Here is a 12,408-nt window from a genome sequence, read left to right as displayed (position 1 = left end):
GTTCTGGAGTTCAGTGCCTGGTGGTGCTCTGGTGGGGAAGTAGGGTGAATCTCCAAGAACAGGCAGAGGGGTCTGAGGGTCCATGTGCACATGGAGAGAAGCAGTTCCCCTGCTTGGAGTGCCTTTGGTAGAGGCCATACGACCTCCCAACAGGCAAAGGTCCTAGCAAACCCTGGAGAGCAGCCACAATTTGCTGGTATTGGGAGAAAGTCACCAGAGTACAGTGAAACCTGTATATTGTGATTCATAATCTCTGAACCTCTGCCACTGTTTGATCAAACGAACATTTTCTGGGGCAAGCTGGCACCCGCCCATTGCTCAGCAAGACCCCCCCCCCCACCCCACACAATCAGTGTGGGCCAAGCTGTGGGGGTCTCTGAAAACTGAGGATTTGAAACACAAACCCATCTGAGATAAAACTTTGAAAGGAGGTGCCCCCTGGCAGGCAGATGGCTTAGACATGGACAGGATAGCAGTGGGGAATGGATGGAGGTCTGAGACAAAGGAAGGGTGCTTGATTGCGGGTTGGTGAGAGTGTGAAGTTCCTGTGCCAAAGACTAGAGAGCTGGGTGAAGCCATTTCCACCTCTCCTGTGCACATGCATGCTCTCTGATCCACTCCAGTAAGCGAAGCTGTGCCATATAGTAGATAATGGAGCCACTACACCAAGCCCCGCCCCATTGCACCCTCCAAGCATATCAGCTAGAAAATTAGCACAAGTCACTCCACCTGCTTTGTGTACAGACTTTAGAGTAGTTCATATTTTCAGTTCTAGGGGAAATTGGATGTAACTTCCTTCGGGTTTCATTCTGTTTGCTGTTTCATTTATTAGTTCATTCTGTTGCTTCTGTTTTTGTTTAAATTGTTTATTTCCCCTGTATTTTCTTTTCCTTGGATATAGAAAAAGAAATTTTTATTTGTATTTTTTTAATTTTAATTTTTTTCTTATTTTTACTTTATTTTTATTTTTAAAAATTTTTTATTCTATTTCATTTTATTTAATTCATTTTATTCTGTTTTATATTATATATTTTTTAATTTTTAAATTTTTTCTTACATTTTTTTCTTTTCTTTCTTTTCTTTCCCTTTTTTCTCCATTCTGTCAAGCTTCTTTCAACAAGCAGACCAAAACACACCTAGGATCTAGGTTCTTTTATTTGATTTTTTTTATTTTTAATTTTAATTTTTTATTTTATTAATTTTTTCTTCCTCCAAAATGATAAAATGAAGGAATTAACCCCAAATAAATATCAGGAAGCAGTGACAGCCAGGGGCTTAATCAACACAGATATAAGCAAGATGTCTGAACTAGAATTTAGAACCTTGGTAATAAGAATACTATCTGGGGTTGAAAAAAAGGCCTAGAATTTCTTTCTGTGGAGATAAAGAAGTAAAATATAGACAGAATGAAATTAAAAATGCTATAACTGAGATGCAATCTCAAATGGTGCCACAATAGCAAGGATGGATGAAGCAGAGCAGCGAATCAGTGATATAGAAGATGAAATTATGGAGAATAATGAAGAAAAAAAAGAGGGAAACAAAGGCAAAAGAGCATGATACAGGTATTAGAGATCTCAGTGGCTTATTAAAAATGAATAACATCTGAATCATAGGAGTCCCAAAACATGCAGAGAGAGAAAAGGGGGCAGAAGGTTTATGTGAGAAAATTATAGTGGAAAACTTTCCTAATCTGGGGAAGGACACAGACATCAAAATCCAAGAAGCACAGAGAACTCCCATTAGATTCAATAAAAACCGACCACCACCAAGGCATATCATAGTCAGATTCACAAAACACACAGACAAGGAAAGAATTGTGGAAGCAGCAAGGGGAAAAAAATTCCTTAACCTTTAAGGGAAAAAAGATAAGGTTTGCCGTAGACCTATCCACAGAAACTTGGCAGGCCAGAAAGGAGTGGCAGGATATGTTCAACATGCTGAATCAGAAAAATATGCAGCTAAGAATTCTTTACCCAGCAAGGCTGTCTTTCAAAATAGGAGAAATAAAGAGTTTCCCCAGACAAACAAAAACTAAAGGACTTCATGATCACTAAACCAGTCCTGCAAGAAATTTTAAGGGGGGTCCGTTGGAGAAATGATGAATCAGTACAAAAAAGATCAAAAGCAACAAGGATTAGAAAGGACCAGAAAACATCACCATAAACACCAACTCTACAGGCAGCACAAAGGCACTAAATTCATATCTTTCAGTACTCACTCTAAATGTCAATGGACTAACTACTCCAATCAAAAGATACAGGGTATCCGAATGGGTAAGAAAACAAGACCTATCTATATGCTGCTTGCAAGAGACCCATTTTAGACCTAAAGACACCTTCAGATTGAAAGTAAGGGGATGGAGAACCATCTATCTATCATGCTAATGGTCATCAAGTATGGCTAGCTGGAGTAGCCATACTTATATCAGACAAACTGGATTTTAAAATAAAGAGTGTAACAAGAGATGAAGAAGGGCATTATATCATAATTAAGGGGGTCTGTCCACAAAAAAGACCTAACAATTGTAAATATTTACACCTCCAATGTGGAAGCACCCAAATATATAAATCAATCACAAATATAAAGAAACTCATTGATAATAATACCACAATAATAGGGAACTTCAACACCCAACTCACAACAATGGACAGATCATCTAAGCAGAAAATCAACAAGGAATCAATGACTTCGAGTGACACACTGGACTGGATGGATTTAACAGGTATATTCAGAACATTTCATCCTAAAGCAGCAGAATACATTCTTCTTGAGTGCACATGGAACATTATCCAGAATAGATCACATACTGGGACACAAATCAGCCCTCAACAAGTACAGAAAGATTGAGATCATACCTTGCATATTTTCAGACCACAATACTATGAAACTCGAAATCAGCCACAAGAAAAAATTTAGAAAGACCATAAGCACTTGGAGATTAAAGAACATCCTACTAAAGAATGAATGGGTTAACCAAGAAATTAAAGAGGAAATTGAAAAGTACACGAAAACCAATGAAAATGAAAACACCAGAGCACAAAACCTCTGGGATGCAGCAAAGGCGGTCATAAGAAGGAAGAATATAACAATCCAGGCCTTCCTAAAGAAGGAAGAAAGGTCTCAAATACACAACCTCACCTTACTCCTAAAAGGGTTGGAAAAAGAACAGCAAATAAAGCCTAAAACCAGCAGAAGTGAAATAATAAAGATTAGAGCAAAAACCAATGATATTGATTAAAAAAAAAACAGATCAGTGAAACCAGGAGTTGGTTCTTTGAAAGAATTAACAAAATTGATAAATCTCTAACCAGATTGATAAAACAGAAAAAGGAAAGGATCCAAATAAATAAAATCAAGAATGAAAGGGGAGAGATCACAATCAATACCACAGAGATGCAAACAATAGTAAGAGACTATAATGAGCAATACATGCCAACAAATTGGGCAATCTGGATGAAATGGACAAATTCCTAGAAACATATAAACTACTAAAACTGAAACAGGAAGAAATAGATAATTTGAACAGACCCACTACCAGTGAAGAAATTAAATCAGTAATCAAAAACCTCCCAAAAAACAAGAGTCCGGGACTAGATGGCTTTTCAGGGAAATTCTACCAGATATTTAAAGAAGAGTTAACACCTATTCTTTTGAATCTGTTCCAAAAAATAGAAATGGAAGGAAAACTTCCAAACTCATTCTACAAGGCCAGCATTACCTTGATTCCAAAACCAGACAAAGACCCCAGAAAAAAGAGAACTGCAGACCAATTTCCCTGATGAACATGGATGCAAAATTTCTCAAAAAGATATTAGCAAACCAGATCCAACAATACATTAAAAGAATTATTCACCATGATCACATGGGATTTATTCCTGGGATGCAGGGCTTGTTCAATATCTGCAAATCAATCAATGTGATACATCACGGTAATAAAATAAAGCATAAGAACCACATGATCCTCTCAATAGATGCAGAAAAGGCCTTTGAGAAAATAAACCCAAGAATGTTGGAAAAGAAGGATCATTTCTCAAGATCATAAAGGCCATATATAAAAGATCCTCCACTAATATCATCCTCTATGGGGAAAAACTGAGAGCTTTCCCTCTAAGGTCAGGAACATGACAAAGATGTCCACTCTCACCACTCTTATTCAACATAGTTTTGGAAGTCCTAGCCTCAGCCACTAGACAACCCAAAGAAATAAAAGACATCCAAATTGGCAGGGAGGAAGTCAAACTTTTCACCCTTCACAGATGACATGATACTCTGTGTGGAAAACCCAAAAGACTCCACCAAAAACCTGCTAGAACTGATCCATGAATTCAGCAAACTCGCATGATATAAAATCAATGTACAGATATCCATTTCATTTCTATACACCAATAATGAAGCAGCAGAAAGAGAAATCAAGAATCTATCCCAGTTACAGTTGCACCAAAAACCATAAAATACCTAGGAATAAACCTAACCAAAGAAGTGAAAAATCTATATGCTGAAAACTATAGAAAGTTTATGAAAGAAATTGAAGAAGACACACAAAAAAATGGAAAAACATCCTATGTTCATGGATAAGAAGAACAAATATTGTTAAAATGTCAATACTACCCAAAAAAATCTACATTTTCAATCCCTATCAAAATAGCACTAGCATTCTTCACAGAGTTAGGACAAACAATCCTAAAATGTGTAGGAAACCAGAAAACACCCTGAATAGCCAAAGCAATCCTTAAAAAGAAAACCAAACTAAAGGCATCACAGTCCTGGACTTCAAGCTGTATTACAAAGCTGTAATCATTAAGACAGTATGGGGCTGGCACAAAAACAGACACATAGATCATTGGAACAGAATAGAGAACCCAGAAATAGACCCATAAACATGGCCAACTAATCTTTGACAAAGCAGGAAAGAATGTCCAATGGAAAAAAGACAGTCTCTTCAGTAAATGGTGTTGGGAAAATTTGACAGCGACATGCAGAGGAATTAACTTGGACCACTTTCTTACACCATACACAAAAATGAACTCAAAATAGATAAAAGACCTAAACATAAGAAAGGAAGCCATCAAAATCCTAGAGGAGAAAACCAGCAACAACCTCCTTGACTCTGACTGCAGCAACTTTTTACTTGACACATCTCCAGAGACAAAGGAAACAAAAGCAAAAATGAACTATTGGGACCTCATCAGTATAAAAAGTTCTGCTCATCAAAGAAACAGTCAGCAAAACTAAAAGGCAACCGACAGAATGGGAGAAGATATTTGCAAATGATATATCAGATAAAGGGTCAGTATCCAAAATCTGTAAAGAACTTATCCACATCAACACCCAAAAAACAAATAATCCAGTGTAGAAATGGGCATAAGACATGAATAGACAGTTTCCAAAGAAGATGTACAGATGGCTAACAGACACATGAAAAGATGCCCAACATCACTCATCATTAGGGAAATACAAATGAAAACCACAATGAGATACCACCTCACAACTGTGAGGCTAAAATTAACAACTCGGGCAACAACAGATGTTGGTGAGGATGTGGAGAAAGAAGACCCCTTTTGCACTGCTGATGGGAAAGCAAACTGTGCAGCCACTCTGGAAAACAGTATGGAGGTTCCTCAAAAAATTAAAAATAGAACTGCCCTATGACCCAGGAATTGCACTACTAGGTTTTTATCCAAAGGATACAGAAGTGCTGTTTTGAAGGGGCACATGCACCCCAGTGTTTATAGCAGCATTATCAACAATAGTCAAAGTATGAAAAGAGCCCAAATGTCTTTTGACTGATGAATGGATAAAGATGTGGTGTGTGTGTGTGTGTGTGTGTGCAATGGAATATATTTACATATATTCCATTATATAATATATATGTAATATATATATATATATATATATATATGTAATAGAATATTACTCAGCCATCAAAAAGAATGAAATCTTGCCATTTGCAACAATGTGGATGGAACTAGAGTGTATTATGGTAAGCGAAATAAGTCAGAGAAAGACAAATATATAATTTCACTCATATGTGGAATTAAAGATACAAAACAGATGAACATAAGGGAAGGGAAGCAAAAATAATACAAAAACAGAGACAAACCATAAGAGACTCTTAAATACAGAGAACAAACTGCGGGTTGCTGGAGGGGTATTGGGTGGGGGGATGGGCTAAATGGGGGAGGGGGATTAAGGAGGACACTTGTTGGGATGAGCACTGGGTGTTATATGTAAGTGATAAATCACTAAATTCTATTCTTGAAATCATTATTACACTATATGGTAACTAACTTGGATTTAAATTTTTAAAAAAGAAGAAAAATAAAATAAAACTTTCCATAAGTTAAAAAAGAAAAGAAAAGAGAAAACTCTGAAAGACAGAGAAAGGACAAACCTGCAAGGGACCTGAGGACCCAAGAAACAACACAGTAGTGAGTTTGTAGTGGTGGTGGTTTTTCCTCATATATCACAGCGTTGGAGAAAGAAGCCAGAGATGAGAAAATGCCAATAGGTAGTTGAGGGGTAGGGAGAAGCCTGTTATCTCTAGCTAAAGAACAAGGAAGGGGACAGCCTAGCAAAACTGACACTTTTAGACAAAAACTGCTGTACTCCAGCCAAACACCATAGAAAACATTTATGGCCCTACCTGCACCAGCAGTGATCCTGTGGGGAGACTAGACTTTTAACTTCATCAGACTATGAGGCAACCCCAAGTCCCACGCTGGGTGGTGTCAGAGAATGCCAAGTAGGGAGCCAGGGCTTTTTTTCCCCACCAGGTGGTAATAAGACCTCACCTCCAGCCCACCAGTGGAGACCACACTGGGAACAGTAACAAGTCATTCCTACTCCTCCTAACCAGGGAAGTATCAGTCAGGGCCTAATTGTGAGCTGTCATTCCCAAACCCCCTTCTTTTGCTGGTGCTGTGTCATGGAAGCCTGCTGAAACAAAGGTTTAAATAAGATCCAAGGCCCATAACCTCATATCCCAAATCCCCACATTTCAATTAAAATTCCCCAATGCCAAGAACTAATTCATTCAGTCTTAAACTGAATGAAAAAAAAGGCAATCAGTAGATGCCAACATTGAGATGGCAAAAATGTTGGAATTATCTGACCAAGATTTTAAAGTAACCATCATAAAAAATGCTTCAAGGAACAGTTATGAACACACTTGAAACTGATGAGAAAAAAAAAGAAAAAGAAAGTCCCGGCAAAGAAATAGAAGACTTAGAGAAGAGCCAAAAGGAAATATTAGAACAGAAAAATATGATAACTGAAATTAAAAGAAAAAAAAACCTCAATGGATGTGCTTAACAGCAGACTAAAGGGGACAAAGGAAGGAATCGTTGAACTGGAATATAGAACAAAAGAAACTGTCCATCTGAATAGCATATTAAGCTTAAAAAAATAAAGCCAGGGAGCCTGGGTGGCTCAGTTGGTTAAGCATCTGACTTTGGCTCAGATCATGACCTCACGGCTTGTGGGTTTGAGCCCCACGTCAGGCTCTGTGCTGACAGCTCAGAGCCTGGAGCCTGCTTCAGATTCTATCTCCCTCTCTCTTTCTGCCCGCCCCTGCTCATGCTCTGTCTCTCTGTCTCTCAAAAATAAATAAACATTTAAAAAAAGAAAAATAAAGCCTGAGAGACCTGTGGGACTGTAACAAAGGTTCTAATGTTTATGTCATTGAACTCCTAGGAGATGAGAAAAGGAGTGGGGCTGAAAAAGTACGTGAAGAAAAAAATGGCTGGCAACTCCCCAGATCTGGTAAAAACAAAACAAAACAAAACAAAACAAAACAAAAATGTCATAAACTTACTGACTCATGAAGCTAAGAAAACTCCAAAGAAGATAAACCCAAAGAAATGTACATCAAGACTCAAAATAGTAAACTTCTGAAAACTCAAAAAAAAAAAAAAAAAACGTGAAAGCAATGGAAGGAAAATGACAACTCACTGATAGTGGGGAAACAATTTGAAGGACAGTGGATTTCTCATTAGAAACCCTAGAGGCCAGAAGGAAGTGGTACAACAGTTTTCAAATGCTGAAAGGAAAGAACTGTCAACTGAGAACCCTATTACCAGGAAAACTATCCCTCAGACATGAAGGGGAATCGAGATCTCAGATGAAAGGAAACTGAGAATTTGTTGCCAGAAGATCAGCCCTAAAATAACAGAAAGGAGTTCTCCAGACAGAAAGGAAACAATTTTTTAGAAAGGAATCTTAGAACACCTGGAAGGAAAAAAGAATATGGTAAGCAAAAATATTGCTAAATGCAATACACATTCTTTCTCCTCTTGAGCTTTCTAAATTATGTTTGGTGGCCAAAGCAAAAACTACAACACTTATAGATGTGGTTGTGTTTGTAGAAAGACAAACAGAAAACAAAAAATAAAAGGATAGACTTAAAATTTAACATATCAATAATTACATTAAATTATTAATGTAATAGACCTAATAGTTGCATGGGAGAATTTTACCAAATGTTTAAAAAATTAACACCAATTCTACACAATGTCTTCCAGTAAATAGAAGCAGAGGGAACACTTTCAGTTCAATGTATGAGGCTAGTATTACCCTGATATCAAAACCAGACAACAGCATAAAAAAATGAAACTATAAGCCAACCTCCCTCATGAATACAGATGTGAAAAATCCTTCACAAAACATTAGCAATGAGAATTCAGTAATACATAAAAATAATTATGCTTCAGGACCAACTAGGGTTTATTCAAGAATGCAAGGTTGCTTTAACATTTAAAAATCAGCTAATATAATCCACCATGTTAATGGGCTGAAGAAGAAAAATCACATGATCATATGCATCAATGCAGGAAGCATTTGATAAAATTCATTACTCATTCATGATATAATGCTTAGAAAAATATGAATAGAGAACTTTCTCAACTTGATGAAGAATACTGACAAAAACCTACAGTTAACATTATACTTAATGATGAAAGACTGAATGCTATCTCCTAAAACTGGGAACAAAACAAGGATGTCAGCTCTCACCACTTGCCTTCAAATAGTGCTGGGCAGTCTAGTCAGTGCAGTAAGACAAGACAAGAAAAGGCATGCAGATTGGAAAGGAAGAAACAAAATTATCCCCATGTAGAGATAACGTCATTGTCTACATTAAAAAACTCCGAAGGAATCTACCAAAGCAAGGAGGCAAACAAAAAAACAAAACAAAAACCCTGCTGGAACTAATAACCAAGTTCAGGAAGGTCACAGGATACAAAATAAACATACCAAAACGTTGTTGTATGTCTGTATACTAGCAAAGAACATGTGGGCACCAAAATTAAAAATACGAGGCCGTTTATAATCACACACAAAAAATATAGGTGTAAATTTAACAAAACATGCACAAGACTTATATTCTGAAGACTACAAGATACTGATGAGAAAAATCAAAGAAGATCTAAATGAATGAAGTGGCCCTAGTATGTTCATGGATCGGAAGACTCAAGATAATAAAGATGTCAATTCTGTGCAGTTCCTATCAAAATCCCAGCAAAATTTTTGTAAATGTGAAAAAGATTATTCTAAAAATTATGTGGAAAGGCAAGGGAGCTAGAACAGCTGAAGCTGTTTTGAAAAAGAAGAATAAAATGAGAAGAATCATCCTACTTCATTTCGAGACTTATCTAGAAACGAAGGCTGTGTGGTGTTGACAGAAGGATGACACATGGATTAATGGAATGGAACAGAGGATCCAGAAATAGACCCACACAACTGACTAATATTTGACAAAGGTACAAAAGCAATTCAATGAAAGAAAGGTAATAACCTTTTCAACAAATAATGCTGAAGCAAATTGGACATCCATAGGCAAACAAGAGCAACAACAAAAAATCTGCCTAAGTCTCACATGTTACACAAAAATTGGCTCAAATGGATCATAGACTTAACAAACAAAATTTAAAACTGCAAAACTTTTAGAAGAAAAGTTAGGAAAATAATTCACATTAGACTTAATCCCAAAAATATCCATAAAAAATAAAAAGTAGATACAGTGATCAAAAAGAATGAAATCTTGCCATTTGCAACATTGTGGATGGAACTAGAATGTATTATGCTAAGCGAAATAAGTCTATCAGAGAAAGACAAATATTTGATTTCACTTATATGTGAATTTTAAGAAACACAACAGGTGAACATAGGGGAAGGGAAATAAAAATAAAATAATATAAAAACAGAGAGGGAGGCAAACCATAAGAGACTCTTAAATATAGAGAACAAACTGAGGGTTGCCGGAGGGGAGGTGGGAGGGATGATGGGCTAAATGTGCAATGGGCATTAAAGAGGGCACTTGTTGGGATGAGCACTGGGTGTTATATGTAAGTGATGAAACACTAAATTCTATTCCTGAAACTAGTACTACACTATATGTTAACTAACTTGAATCGAAATTAAATACATAGGTAGATGATAGATAAGATAGATAAAGAGATAAAGTTATCTTTACCAAAATTAAAAGCTTTTGTACTACAAAACACTTTGTCAAGAGGAAGAAAAACAAGCTACAAGCTGGGAGAAAGTATTTGCAAACCATGGAATCTGACAAAGTACTAGTAGCTGACATAAATTTTAAAACTCTCAAAATTCCACTGTTAAACATATGTAACAATCCAACCCCAAAAATGGGCAAAAGTCACGAAGGGACATTTCTCCGAAGATGTGCAGATAGATGGCAAATACACACATGAAAATATGTTCAACATCATTAGCCAATAAGGAAATACAAGTTAAAACCACAATGAGATATTTTACACCTATCAGAATGGCAAAAATAAAAAAATCATACCAAATGCTGAGCAGGATGCAGAAAAATTAGATCATTCATAGGTGGGTGAAAATATCAATTGGCACATAGCCATTCTTGAAAAACAGTTTGGACGTTTCTTTTATTTTTAAATTTTATTTATTTATTTTGGATGGGGGGAAGGCTGGGCAGAGAGGAAGAGAGAATCCCAAGCAGGCTCCACGCGCACACTGTCAGTGCAAAGCCTGACACAGGGCTCGGCTCAGTCTCACAGTGAAATTATGACCTGAGCCAAAACCTGACCTATGCTTCATCAACTCAGCAACCCAGGCTCCCTTGGGCATTTCTTTTAAAAATTTTTTTAACGTTTTTATTTATTTTTGAGACAGAGAGAGACAGAACATGAACGGGAGAGGGTCAGAGAGAGGGAGACACAATCTGAAACAGACTCCAGGCTCTGAGCTGTCAGCACAGAGCCCGATGTGGGGCTTGAACTCACGGACCGCAAAATCATGACCTGAGCCAAAGTCCGACACTTAACCAACTGAGCCACCCAGGCACCCCTGGGCATTTCTTTTAAACACACATGCGCGCGCGCACACACACACACACATACACACACAACTAAATATGCAACTACACCACAACCCAATTGCACTCTTGGGCATTTATCCCAAATAAATGAAAATTTATGTTCACACAAAAACCCTGTACACAAATATTTATAGTAGCTTTACTCATTATAGCCAAAAACTGGTAATAACCCAGATCTCCTTTAGTAGATGAATGGATAAACTGTGGTCCATCCACATCATGGAATTCTACTCAGCAATAAAAAAGAGTGAACTATTGATATGCACAACAACCTGAGGAATCTCCAGAGAATTAGGCTGAGTGAAGAAAGCCAATCTCCAAAGGTCACATGTTGTGTGATTCCATTTATAGAACATCATTGAAAGATCAATATTATAGAGATGAGAACAGAATCATGATTTCCAGGAGTTAGGGATGAAGTCAGGGAGGGAACGGATGTGACTATAAAGGAGGGGCCCAAGGAAGCCATGCTGGTAGAACAGATGTGTATCTAGATTGTGGTGGGGCTTACATAAAACTACAAAGTGATACTATTGCATAGACCTACACACACACACACACACACACACACACACACACACACAAGTACATGTAAGCTTGGTGAAATTTGAATTAGCTCCAGGGACTGTACTAATGTCACGTGCCTCGTTTTGCCAGAGCACTAAGCATGAGATGTTGACTCAGGTCAGCTGGGGGAAGGTGCATGAGAGCTCATCGTGGTATAAGATGCTAGCACTGGGGTCAGCCAGAGGAAGGTTCCCTGCACCTCCCTGTGCTGTGAGATGCTAGCACTGGGGTCAGCTAGGGGAATGAGCACTGGACCTCCCTATACATTTCTTTAAAGCTTGCTTTGAATGGACAGTTATCTCAAAATAGAAAGTTACAAATGAATAAATGGATAGATAGGTACAGAAAGGGAACCTGATACAGGAGAGACATTTAGCTCTCTTCTGCTATTTATTAAACACATCTACAAGCGAAGGCATTTACACATATTATATTTCCGTTACTCCTCTCAAAACTCCTGAATAATAGGTATTAGTATT

General features: G+C 37.4%; 1 protein-coding gene across 14 annotated transcripts in view; it reads left to right on the top strand.

The window, feature by feature from the left end:
- Positions 1-12,408, top strand: part of ATP2B2 (ATPase plasma membrane Ca2+ transporting 2) — a 388,293-nt gene that overhangs the window by 169,493 nt on the left and 206,392 nt on the right. The window lies entirely within an intron of this gene.

Source organism: Prionailurus bengalensis, chromosome A2 (genome assembly GCF_016509475.1).
Source record: "Prionailurus bengalensis isolate Pbe53 chromosome A2, Fcat_Pben_1.1_paternal_pri, whole genome shotgun sequence".
Lineage (NCBI taxonomy): Eukaryota > Metazoa > Chordata > Mammalia > Carnivora > Felidae > Prionailurus > Prionailurus bengalensis.
The sequence above is the reverse complement of the archived record's forward strand: the minus strand, read 5'-3'. Positions and strand labels throughout refer to the sequence as shown.